The sequence below is a fragment of the Hesperophylax consimilis genome, chromosome 21 (assembly GCF_061612785.1).
Source record: "Hesperophylax consimilis isolate HC1 chromosome 21, BYU_Hcon_1.0, whole genome shotgun sequence".
Lineage (NCBI taxonomy): Eukaryota > Metazoa > Arthropoda > Insecta > Trichoptera > Limnephilidae > Hesperophylax > Hesperophylax consimilis.
Window position 1 is genome coordinate 10815030 of NC_142856.1, and position 14531 is coordinate 10829560.

Genomic DNA, 14531 nt, shown 5'->3' on the forward strand with positions numbered 1-14531 from the left:
ACTGTTATGTTTTTTCTTTCAGTTTTGTTCTATTTTTTTTTTGCAACAAGGCTGTCGGAATACGTTGTGTATTCAATCAATAAAACCGAGGATAGCGATTTTATTTATGATTGTGAAATGTATTGTAACAAGGTTCAACTCTTTGGTCAAAATGTTTTTAAATAAGCAAATGAAGATGTTTTGTTTTTGATTGGACCATCTCACTGGTCAATGATTATTATTTCTTGTTTACAAAAATTATATATTATAGCTACCATCTTGTAAATTCTGTCTGAAATGCTCAATCTAGCCGTCGGTCGGCTATATAAAACAACTGTAATGGTTGTAATGCTGGTCCATAGCTGAAATGGAGATTAGACGCAGAGGTAAGTTGCGGGTAGTGGCGGCTGCTGCTCTGGTTGGACAGTCTTGTGAGTATTGCCCAGCTGATTTAGTGCGGTACGAGCGACCACAATAGGTAATATCTGATTTTTACTAATTACGTAGTCACCAGTCCAGAATAGATTCGTAAATAATAGAATTAAAATTTTATGCAACCAAATATCACATTAATAGCTTTTTAAATTTTCCTTCAAATATATCTTCACTTAGACATAAAATTATTTGACCAAATACTTTCAATACATAAGGATAATTCTAAATATAATAAAACGTTTGCCAATTTTATAAATTTGTCTATTTTTTATATAATGGAGCTTGTAGCGATATTTGATATATGGTTGGTTTTATTATATAATACATATATTAACTTTTGTCTTTTTTATCAATGTGTGAGTGTACAAATTTCTTAGTAAACATATTTGGCATTAGCAATCCTGCCATCAGCCGAGCTATGTCTCTGGCTTCTCTTTCATTGGGAATCTTCATGTCGTAAACTTTTCACAAAACTAAACTCCTTCCATAATCTTCATACAAATGTTTAAGTGATTTACGTAATGCATGTGTATGTGTACTTGTTTCTCTTTGGTACAAATAAAGTAAAGTGCGGCGTGGATGTAACGTATCTGTGGCTTGGTTAGGTACCGTTAGGCGCTGTTTACTAATACATACTAATTACATACTAAAGTATTGCATGTATTACGTAGAGAAGGAGGTTGTTTTAATGGGGGCAGTTTTACAATTTGGTACGATAGATTTTTCTAAAGATGATATAATTAAGTTAAGATAATCATACTTCACCTGTTTATAAGGTTTAGCTTACACATAACACATACTATACAGGGGACTGTTTTTATATCAATTTATTAGGATCCTTCGGTCATAAGGTGTTAAATGTAGTTTTTAATAATACGCTGTTTGAATAATTGTATGTACATCGTAGCTGAGCATTCGTGTTGTGTTTTACCTATGAACCAGTTCATTACCGGTAACTGGCCAAGCTTTAACAATCCATCTTGTGCAGTGAAAGGACGGTCGCACTTGGCTAGGACACGAACTAGGAACAGGGATACACGAACTATACATATTTAACGGATACGATTGTAGCCATTGTGTCTAATTAGGAATAGGTTTCCGTTGGACTGTTTCGGTGTATGGGCACTCCCTAGACGTTATTATTAACAAAGAGCTTAATATTGCTGTCTATGATAACTTCCACAAGTACCTAATTGAATATTATATTATTAAGGTAAGTGTCCTAAATGTTAGATGAAACTTTGTCACATCTCTGTATGTATTGATGTTCCTTAACCAGCAAATCTCAATGTTATCACTTCTTGTGTAGTTCTTTCTACTTTGCATCTCTTTATTCGTAGGCTACTGCGTCAGACACATCAGCTCGTCAGCTAATCGGCTCATGTACTATCTCATTGTTATAGATAACGCCGTAGCTAGATGGGCTACTGTCAAATCCTTAGCCTTGGTGTGAAATATTTGCGTTTGGTGTCTTTAAAATGATATTTTTATAATTGTTAAATTGTACTGAATGTTTCTTAAGATTACCATAGTAGAGTATGTATGTATGTTTGTTAGGAGAAGTGGGATACGAGAGTAGAAGTAATCCCATAGAGAGGCAACTGCTAGGGTTTCGCTCATTCTGACTTCATCTGAGTCATCTCAACAACGTTTGCTATTAGAACTAGCTCAAGGAAATGTTTATAAAAGTCTGATTTCTACCCCTACTCAATCGCAGCCATTCGGAGACATCGCTCACAATGCTATCGCTCTACGCTGCCTTACGGGCAGTCACTCGCCACTCCTTGTCACAAACACACCACACGCAGCCTCCTTATTTAAATAATACAAACTTGTGATAAAATAATCTAGAACTAGTGATTGTACTTTAGAAATGTTTCATTTGTGCGAGGCATATGGTTTCAAGGGCATCAGTATAGTAAAGTACATTACATTATAGTACAGTACAATATAGTACCTATCATGTAATATCCCGGACTGGCCTTGGAACCGTACGGCTGATATTATTATGACAATAATGGCTGCTGCTTCTGACTCCGTGAAGGTTCTCTATGGGTTTACTGGGCAGTCAGTCTCTGCTAGTGTTTCACTTATTATGTATTGTCTTACAATCGATGTGCCTAACGTATCACTGGATTATCTGTAATATTAATAAACATTATTGTAATAAATTATTGGAAATCATTACACCTATATTATTAAGACAAACTTATATTACGGAAAATGTGTCCAATGAAAATAGATGTTAATGGTAATATTGTAGCCGGTAGAACTATGTGCAATGAGTTAATGTTGATCGCGTAGGTTCCGTGTTTGTTTGCCTTTTAATCTCTTTAATTAATCCTTGCCTCTATTAGGAATGTCTTTTGGCCGAAAAGGTTTGGTTTATTAGAGAGTTCTCTCATCTGCCCCGACTTACTACTCTCGGCTGTCTGCATTCGGACATCGGCAATACCCTATGACATGTGGAAGTCCAGACCGGTGAAAGTCTCTGTTATTGTGGAATTAATGTTTCTGTTTGGGGGTTTAGATAGAGAAATAGTTAATCAGCAAAAGGTAAAGAATTAAATTCCCAGGTAATATCGTGGTATAAATAGTTGGGTGTTAGGTAGAGAAAATGGTTGGTTTACAGTCAGCGTCTGCTGGCAATGGTTCATATTGTCTCTGATTGGAGGATTAGATAGAGAAATGGTTAGTTGGCAGTCAGTAAAGAATTGAATTGAGTGAACCCACTGCAGGATATAAAGTTTAGATACAGAAATGGTGGTTAGAGAACTGAGTTCCACGGTATTACCATGGTGGTCAGTATTCCAACCTCTCGGATGGGAGGTGGGAAGGTTAGGTAGAGAATGGTCGGTAGGCTCTCAATGACCGCCGGCAAAGGCTGTTAAAGTAAGGAATAGAGTGGAGGGTTTCAGGAATAGATATCTCATTACTTAACAAGCTCATGTGTGTAACAAACTAGTGATCGTAGAGTTGTACTATAAAAAATAGAAATTGCAATTATTGTTTTTCAAAAAAAAAGAAATGTGTAGTTTTTTATTGTAATACATATTATTAAAATAATGAATACAAAATATTATATATTATATACATAGTTCGGTAGATTTATAATCTAATTTTCATACAATGCTCTCCATAGAATTTTTATATTAGAGAATACGAATACATAGTTGTTATACATATTAAAGTTACACTCCCGAGTAAACCTCGGAACAAACAAATCATATTCTTAGTCACTTTTTCATCTAATTTTTGTATTGGATATAGCTGTGAACTAAACTTCTTCTACTGGCTTCTACTCGACGTAATGGCACTTAACAACTCGCTACAGAGGGGGCATCTTTCTTACTTCTTGCAAATCTAACTTCTAATGTTGACATGGAGCAAATAATATTACCTTTTAACCACTAAACCATTTCTATAATAATTCAAAGAGTGATTTGTTTTGTTCATAATAAATTATTAATTTATTAGAAATAATTTAACATAAATCGAAATGTAATACGAATTACGAAAATGTTATCTATTTCGTTGGGCAGTCTTTGATAAAAAAAAACCATTTTTGTAGCTCAAAAATTTTATGTCTAATGTAACTTTGTATTTGTTTTTCTTAATTATTTTTCTTACGTATAATATTAATGTTAATTAACCCTTTGACACAATTATCTGTGGTCTGAGGTCAAAATAATATGTTAAGTGCAAAAGAGATATTTCTCAGAAGAATAATTTGAAACTTTCAATTTTCGGTGAAAATCAAACCAAGTAATAGCTATTTGATATTTTTTATTGGTTTGGTGGCTCATTTGCATATAAGATTGAGTTATCATAGGTATATTAAATGATAGGGACATGAAACTTATTTAAATAACGTGCTTTTCACAAAATAACCATTTTTGCATCCCAATATAATGAGTATAATGACCGAAGACCACACACTATTTATATTAAAAAGAATACTGTCACCTCACTTATTAATTCAGTACATAATCTTACTGATATAGAAGATATGTTTCAAAGGGTTAAATAGAAGCAAAAATAATATTATGTGATTGTTGTGTGGTTCAATGTTGAAAGTTTTTAGAAAGACTGCCTGATATTTGTGGATTGTATAAATTGAATTTATTACTGTTTAGAATCTTCCAGAACTGAGTCACACTGGTTCAATAATAAAGAGTTGGGATGTACTGAGTATATATGAGGTGTGGGACAGTTCTATAATAAAGAGTTGGAATGTACTGAGTATATATGAGGTGTGGGACAGTTCTATAATAAAGAGTTGGAATGTACTGAGTATATATGAGGTGTGGGACAGTTCAATAATAAAGAGTTGGGATGTACTGAGTATATATGAGGTGTGGGACAGTTCTATAATAAAGAGTTGGAATGTACTGAGTATATATGAGGTGTGGGACAGTTCTATAATAAAGAGTTGGAATGTACTGAGTATATATGAGGTGTGGGACAGTTCAATAATAAAGAGTTGGGATGTACTGAGTATATATGAGGTGTGGGACAGTTCAATAATAAAGAGTTGGGATGTACTGAGTATATATGAGGTGTGGGACAGTTCAATAATAAAGAGTTGGGATGTACTGAGTATATATGAGGTGTGGGACAGTTCAATAATAAAGAGTTGGGATGTACTGAGTATATATGAAGTGTGGGACAGTTCTGGATGTTCCAGAGAACATTATGTGAACACTATTCACACGCCTTAAGAAACCAGTGCAAGCAAGAGAGTAGGTAATAAAATGATGTCATTACGTTGCTCACTTTTAGTGAAAATCGAGCATTAAATTTTATATCAAATTTTGGATATAATAATTTTAATTTGTTTTCAAATTTCAAATTATCGACATTCGAGAAGCTTAAGTGTTTCACAAATTTATAAAATTTAGCACAGTGTGTGTTTTCTTATAGCCAAAATAATAAATGTTCTATTAATAATTATTGTAATGCAAAGTTAACGGCCTAGATACATATTTTTTTAGAAAAATAATATTTTGTTGTGTGCAAATACCCAACGTCTGGCAACTGTGGCCATGTTACATGAGAAAATGTGAAAACAATTCAAAAAAATAAATTAACAAATCATTGTTCATGATGTTGTAATAAATAACATGTTTGTCTTTCATTTATTTACACTAAGTTAGCACTAACTAGTTAGTTAGGGTTCTTGCCCAAATTGTCCAACTGTCCAATTATCCAATTATCCAGTGTCCAGTAGTTACACCTAATTCTGTTTCTTAAACACGGGGATGCATTAAATTGCCACATATTATTATATTATAGTATGCCATTTAAAAAGATAGAGTATTTAAAGTACAGTAAAATGGGAGATTTGTAAATCCCTCCAGGATGACAAAAACTAGAACACGTTGTTTATTCCTGCTCTATATTATTAGGTAATCCATGCGCACGGGGGTGGGAAAATCTAGCATTTTAATGAGAAAGTATACTGCCATAACTCTTTGTGTAGACCAAAATTTTTTCAAAAGTTATTTCAAAATTATGTAAAAACATAATTGAATTTACTTGTAACATGATATAATTTATTTGTTGATTTATGATTAACTATGTTGTCTTACTAGAGGTACAATTACAAGGAGGAAATCCATTATTGGTTTTATTTTGGCTATACTACACATATACAAACTGATACAATGTAAACTGTCCTGAAAATAAATTATGCTGCATTGAAGATTCACAACGAGAAGAGAGAGAGGCATTCACTTTAAAACCTTTAGTTGGATTTCTACGAGTTGCTGTCTATGAGAAGGGAAATTGACTAGAAACTACTGTACTTTAATCATTGTTATCTACAAGAATTGAAATTCTCTTTACGATTGTACTTATTGTGATATATGGAAAAGAAGACTCTTTTAGGTTGTTAAACTCTAAACAAATATTCCTGAACCTGACAATAATTGAAAATCTCCTGCTACCATCATAATGAGCTGCAAATGTTACTTGTGTCGTGATGGAGGACTTGAAGCCAGCCGAGGAATTGAGCCCACGACACCTGGGTGGGAAGCAGACGCGACGCCAACTCAGCCACTGATCGGTATTGTTTCATCTAAAATTTTCATTTTATGTCCTTTCAAAAAAATTACCAACTTAGATCTCAAATGCTTAAAAAATTTATTTTTTTAAAATTATCGTTGAAAACATTATTAGCGACTCTCAAACTACAATTTGAATCAGAAAAAGATTTGGTCGCATCTAGGAATTGAACCCAGAACCTCATCCTTGCCGGGGCTTTGCTCTACCACTAAGCTTATTCAACCCTATCACATTCGGTCATATTTAACTTTATCATACTTCGACTAAGAACTACCAACATTATCTTCATTTTCTTAAGGCATATTTTTATTGGCTGCTAACTTTATGTACGATTCCAAAATTCTTCCCGAACTAAATGCAATCTAGATAGTGCCTTGGATAAATCTGTACTTATTTTTTATTTTAATGTGCGACATCTATTGACTTTTCTACAAGTCTAGGATGAGTATATATACACTTTTTTTTAATAACTTATTGAGTAAAATCTCAAATTGTAATATTTAATCATTGAAGACAATATTAGCTACAATTTGAGGTTTTACTCATTAAGTTATTCCAAAAATCAATCACATAAAAAAGTCAACACCTCAGAACCCCTTCCCTTGAATGGTGAAAACCAAATATGTACATGTAATAAATCTCAACACCTCAGAACTCCTTCCCTTGAATGGTGAAAACCAAATACATGTAATAAAACTCGGTAAGTAGGTACCTACCTTTTTTCTCAAAATAAAATACAAAATTATTGTAATTATTTATGTACATATTTAACAGTTTTGACTTTACCCATTCCTTTCCGTAAACTTACTGACTGTGAGAATAATGCCACAGTATTGAAATGAGACACAGAACAATAAAAACGTGAACTTATTTTAGACAAGTTATAAAAATCATAAACTGCTTTCATACTTGAACAAAATGTTCCTTCCAAATTTAAAACCCTTTTTACACTAAAATATGAAATTATCTTTTAACTAGAAGCAAGAATGTGTCCTTTTGACTTTTGAGGATTTTCCGATACCTCCGTAGGTGCATACATATTATTGTAGGGAACATCCTTTGATCTCGCCGACAAAGTGTACCGACATGGCAGGGGAAACCAACATTTAGGGCCGCGGACATATTATCAGTTGAAATCTTTGATACAATATCTATCTAATCAATGATCTACGGATCCAAATTCGATCGGCGCAGACTTCCCACTGACTAAACGGAATTTTTTAAATACACCTATTTGAATTTAGATTTTTTTTTTCTTGATCGAATGATAAAATGAATTAAACGAATCTTGAAAATGGAAATTAACCCATTTGGCATACACACACGCATACGCACGCATTTCACAGATTTTGGATGATATTATAAAAACTTACAACAAACCAATTTATACGAAATACATCTCGGTACCATCCAATAAGGATATGACTTACGTGATAATGCGGTTTACTCATTTTAGTTAGTCCCTGAGGAGGTAGGTTCAATCTTCAGTCAATCCAAAAAAAATTAAAGTCACAGCAGTGAAATAAAGGAAATATTATGTATTTTTAAATACATCTATTAAGGCGAAGCTTAATGCTAAATCACCATTTTGATTTATCTTTATAACGAATTGGTGTACATTATGAATACTAAAAAATATGCTTTAGATAAATTGAAGGTTTTCCTATTGTTTCGCTTTAGTAGAATACAAATAAAAAAATAAATTACTCAATAAAAAATATAAATGTAAACTACTAAAAAATATTTTTTTTCGATAGAAATGTATGAACGCGTAAAGGAAACAACTTGTAAAAAAACAGTATTATAGCTAAGATTATTTGTGACTGTTTCACTAGATTAACTTTTTTGCTTTCTTACAAAATTATTTACAAAATAAATAAAAACCAGTTTTGTGCTTGAAATCGAACGTTTCTAGACTCCGTTTGTCAAGCGATTTTAATGCCTATTACCTACAATATAAGGTATACCAGGAATATACACATTTTTGGCTTGTAGCTTCGTCTAAAATAAAAATAAAAATCCTCGACCAGTAACATGTTTACGGAAAATGAGGAATGAATGGTTACAAAATAATAAAAAAACCTTGATCAGTAACATGTTTACGGGATTTGGTATGATTTGTATTTACAAAATGGTTTTTAGAAAAGCATTTAAAATGCAAAATGGAAAATACCCATTTTGCATTTCCATTTGAAATGGATTTATTTGAAATAAAGCACATCACTGTACTTATCCCACCACTCATGTTTTAACTGCTCAGGCTCACATACAGCTATCAACTCTTCTTGCCCAGAACAATCTCGCCAAAAAATATTAAAATTTCTATGGCATTTATAGAAATTAAAAAGTTAATTTCTATGGCATTATCCAACCCTCTTCCCTCCTCTACAACAACTTCTTCTCGTTCAACTAAATTGACATACATAAACCCTATCTCTAAACCGGCTCCTGGATACGATCAGCAACAACACAACTCACTGCTCTTAAATCCCAATGGTTCATCTCTTTCAAATGCCACAAATGGGTGTACAAACAATTATAATCCGTCCTCAATGAATTATTATTTATCTTTTTATTTATTTCTTTGATTCTATGTAAAATCTAAAATTTATCTATTTATTTATAATAATAAAATTTAATTATTGTCATTATCTAAAATTAGATCAAACTCCCGCCACCTCGGAACAAGCTCAGCCTAGTGAGGTGGATTATACTAAAAAAAATGTATGTTAATTTATTGGTTAATAAATAATAAAAAATGGGATGAATTTTACTCTGATATGGACAAGTTCCTACTAAATTTTCCCGCTACCGATATATTTTCCGTCAAAGATGACTATAATAACTTCAAATCAATGCTCATAACTGCAATAAATAAATCTAATCTTCCCCCTAAAACAAAATCTCTCAAAAAACTCCCTCCAACTCCCTGGTGGGATGAGGAATGTTCCAAAGTAGTAAGAATTCGGAAAGCTAAATCTCTTTCATATCGTTACAATGTGACTATGGAGAACTATCTAATATACAAAAACGCCGAATCCAATGCCAAAAGGGTATTGAGGTCAAAAAAAGATCCGGGTAGTACAACTTCTGCAGTTCAGTGTCTCCGAACACTCCAATTTCGGAAGTTTGGTCTATGATCCGAAGATTTCGAACCTCCTTCAGTTCACCATCTCCTCGAGCGTCTCATTCTAAATGGATAGATGAATTCTTGGACAAAATTGCCCCCCTTCTGTACCTTACTTAGATGAAATAACGCCCATCTATAATACTCCCATGTCTAATCATTGGTTAGACTCTCCATTCACCTTAATGGAGCTAACAAATTGTTTATCAACAGTCAAGGACTCATCTCCAGGCAGAGATGGTATGCCTTACACGCCTTACAGCATAATCAAAAATAGTTATGATAAGGTTCTAAACCACTTCTTAAGTATCTTAAATAAAAAATCTTCCAGGCTGGCATAATGCCTGATGACTGGAGTTCTCAAATATATTTTTTTTATTATTTTTTATTACAGACTGTGTCCATTTACAATACACATGTAACATTAACTACATATAGATAATACGAAACAATGAAAGAAAAAAGAATAGAAATAACAAGTTATAAATAGTGATTTTTGGCATTGACATGCCTCTTGAATTCTTCAAGGCTACTATTAAAAATATCGATAGTCTTGGAGAGGCGTTGTTTAACAGCGCCATATCTCGTGTCATGCTATGCCGAGCCAGTACGTCCGTTCTGCCACGTGGGATACACAGCAGATCATGGTGCCGTCCCTGGCTGTAGTCAGTAGCGGCGTTAGGGTAGGGCGCGGTTGGGCGACCGCCCAGGGCGCCGGATTTAAAGGGGCGCCACAAGCGCCCGGCGCGCCCCTTTATATCCCTCGTTCTTTGAACGAGGCCTACTTAACTACTTACTCGTAAATTCCCTAAATATAAGGAAAAAATTGTTATGGTTGCAACGCTAGAATCTAAACTATTTCCATGATCTGAGTGCAAAGCAAAATTTCTCTATGATCATGAGTTGGTAAACGCTTTACTATACTACACACTCTCTACTACTATATTTGTCTCTCTCTGCTATCTATCGATCTCTATAACATTTGCTTGTATGTTTATACGTTTGGGGCGGGGAAATCTTTGGAACTAAAAGAACTAGAAATAAATAGATTATGTAGTACCTACTTTTAATGCGGGAAAAATCTCATTCCCACGGGAAAAAGTGGATGATCGTGACTTTTTCGTTCAAGTCTAAGCACTATTGCGAAACACAAGCTAGTAAATAAAACATTTCACAAATATTCTGCTGCCATGTCAATGTTACTAGATTTTTTGATCTTCCTTCCCGTGTTTAACGCTATCCCAAATGTAATGCGTTTTTGGTAGTCCTCGCTGGATAGCGTTGTAATGAAATTTTATTGTAATCAATTTATTTTTAGAAATGTTTCGACTTACAGAGATTTAATTTGTTGCAGATTTTATTGATTACTACTTACCTGATTGGTAAAAAAAATGTCTGAACACGTTGATCTTATCAAAAGAAAACCATCTGGGTCAAAATATAGAAAACGGAAAGCAGAAAAAGAAAAGGAATTTCAAAAAACAAAAAAGTTTATGAATATAGATAAATATATCACAGCAAAAAATCAAGACCTGAATGTGGCATCTACATCTGGAATACAAACGAATTCGTCGGTAGTGGAGTGGCTTAGTACAACTACTAGCCAAATTTGATCCAGTTATGCAGGAGCACTTGCGATTAGCTATGGAGGGTGATGTTTCAGACCACTACTGCGGAAAAGACATTCAAAATGAATTAATAGAGTTGATCGGTGAAAAAATAAAGTCAGAAATCATATCTCGCGCAAAGAAATCAAAATAATATTCTATTATAGCTGACTGTACTCCGGACATTAGTCATGTAGAACAACTTTCACTGACAATACGATTTGTTGATTTATCATCAGATGACAATAAAGTATCAGTAAAAGAGCATTTCATAGAATTTATACCTGTAAATGAGTCGACTGGTGAAAAACTGACTGAAGTTATTATTGATGTTTTAAATAAACACGGACTGGAATTGAACGACCGTAGGGGTCAGGGTTATGACAACGGAGCGAATATGAAAGGGAAAAATATTGGGGTTCAAAGGAGGATTCTGGACATAAATCCCTTAACTGTTTATGTACCTTGTGGTTGTCATAGCTACAATCTCGTACTATGCGATGCCGCTAAGTCATCCGTAAAATCAGTCACTTTGTTTGGGGTACTTCAGAGGTTGTTCACATTGTTTTCAGCTTCTGTTCATCGATGGAAAATTCTAACCGATCATATGGGATTATATACTATAAAAAAGCTCAGTGACACACGTTGGGAAGCAAGAATAAACAGTGTTAAAGCAGTCCGTTATCAAATTAGTGCCATCCATGACGCTTTAATTACTTTGGCTACTGAAACTCAGAAAACTGATGTTCAAGTCTCTCATGAGGCTACTACTCTAGCCGAACAGTTAAAAGATTTCAGCTTCATAGTTTCGTTGGTTGTTTGGTATGACATACTTTTTCAAATTAATGTCGTTAGTAAATCTCTACAATCAACAGATATGGATATCAGTAAATGTACAGAAATGTTGAAAAAATGCTGCACTTTCTTGGAATAATATAGAAATACTGGCTTTAAAAGCGCCATTTTAACTGCGAAGGGATTGGCTGAAGAACTATAAATTGAACCTGTGTTTAGAGCCACAACAAGAATTCGATTTGTTAAGCGTCAAGCTGGTGAAACTGCCCACGACGAGCCTATAACTTCTCCAGAAAAAAAATTTGAGGTTGAATTTTTCAACTCTCTCTTGGACACTACATTAATTTCAGTTAATGAAAGATTTGAACAGTTAAATGAGTACTCGGAATCTTGGTCTTTTTTGTACAATATAAAACAGATTCCGGAAAAACCCGACCTTGTCAAACTCTGTGGTAATCTCCAATTGAAATTAACTGTAGACTCTAAATCTGATATAGATGGTTGTATGTTGTGTGATGAACTCGTAAGCCTGAAATCTTTTTTGCCTAATCAGAATGTGGTTACCCCTGCTTATGTTTTAAATTTTATCAAAGATCGCAACCTACAAGAACTGTATCCAAATGTGTGGATAGTATTGCGTATATTATTGACTATACCTGTAACGGTTGCTAGTGGGGAGAGGAGTTTTTCTAAGCTTAAGCTGATTAAAACCTATCTGCGATCGACAATATCACAATCTAGATTGACAAACTTGGCAACTTTGTCAATCGAAAATGAAATTGCTGAAAATATCGATTTTGATAACCTTATAAAAGAGTTCGCCGATAGAAAGGCTAGAAAAGTGAAGTTTTTTTTTAATTAAATAGTTTTTTTTAATAAACGGTTATTCCATTATACCCATTGCCTTTTTTCGTATAGAATTGAATTGCAGTTAGGGGGCGCCGTAAAAATCTCGCCCAGGGCGCTGATAGTACTAAAACCGGCCCTGGCTGTAGTTGTTCCTCGAGTGGAGACTTTGGTAGCGCGTTTCGGCAAGCAAATCTTCGTGATGCATGAATCGCGGGTACTCTCCGTGCATTCTCAAATACATGTATATCAAAAACTTTTTTTGAATCTTATCTAATTTTTCAATGTTTTTTGTTGGTATGGGGCCCATACAGCAGAGGCGTATTCAATTTTAGACCTTATAATGCAGTTGTACAAAGTCATCATTGACTCGGGATTGGAAAATTGTTTGCAGAGTCTTATGACAAATCCGAGAAGCTTGTAGCATGATGTCGTCAACTGCAATATATGGTCCGAAAACGTAAGTTTGGGATCAAAGACTACCCCAAGGTCCTTGATGGATTTTACTTTTGACAATATATCATTTTTGATGCAATAATCGAATTTGATAGGGTTTCTCGAACGTGTATACGACATAGCGACACATTTTTTTGTATTAAAAAAATATTTATTTTCATCAGCCCATGATGAAATTGAATCTAATTCAGTTTTCAATTTGACACAATCTTGACCATCACAAATTTTCTTAAGTAATTTTAGATCGTCAGCAAAAAGCAGGCAAGTGGAATGTTTGATGCATTCTTGAATGTCATCAATTAAGATTATAAATAGTAGAGGCCCTAGGTTTGACCCCTGTGGCACTCCAGAGAATGCAGAGAATTCTCTAGACCTGTATCCGTCGATGCAAACATATTGTTTCCTATTCCTTAAATACGTGACAAAAAATTTAGGAGGGGTTTGTCGAAACCAATTCTATGTATTTTTCGTAGCAGTACGTCATGATCTACTCGGTCGAACGCCTTGGCGAAATCCGCGTAGATCACATCAGTTTGATGTTGAGCATCTAATCCTCTTGCTACTCTCTGTGAGAGTTCTAGAAGATTAGAGACGGTGGACTTATTTGATAGAAATCCGTGTTGGTTTCCCCAAAGAAACGGTTTAATTTGTTTGTTTAGCTTTTCGCAAATTATTGTTTCAAATATTTTTGGGAGTATTGACAGAACTAGTCTATAGTTCTGGACTTCCGTTTTTGTTCCAGATTTATGTATCGGGCTAACCTTGGTAAGTTTCCAGGATTGAGGAAAAGTGGAAGTTGAAATACTGAGGTTGAAGATAAAGCATATCGGGTTAAACAAAAATGTTCTTCCAACATGATAATGATATGAGGTGGGATTCCATCTGGCCCCGTGGCCTTGTTGGGCTGATTATGATTATGTGTTCCGTATTTGCTTTTGTAAATCGATTAAAAATATTCCTTTGATAGTGCTACCAATATGTATTACCTACTGCTTTTTACATTTTCATTGCGCGACCGATCGATATATTTTGTCAAATCAACCAGATCGTTACAAAGTCTGCGATCTCTTTCTTAATACGTCCCTAATCCTGGGGGTCGGAAGGTTTAAAAATCTGTCAGCCACATTACTGCGGTATTACGGCCGGTATACGCAGTACACATGGCGTCATTATGAGTAACGTTTTCAACTAACCTGTTCTTATCCCTCCATATTATATAT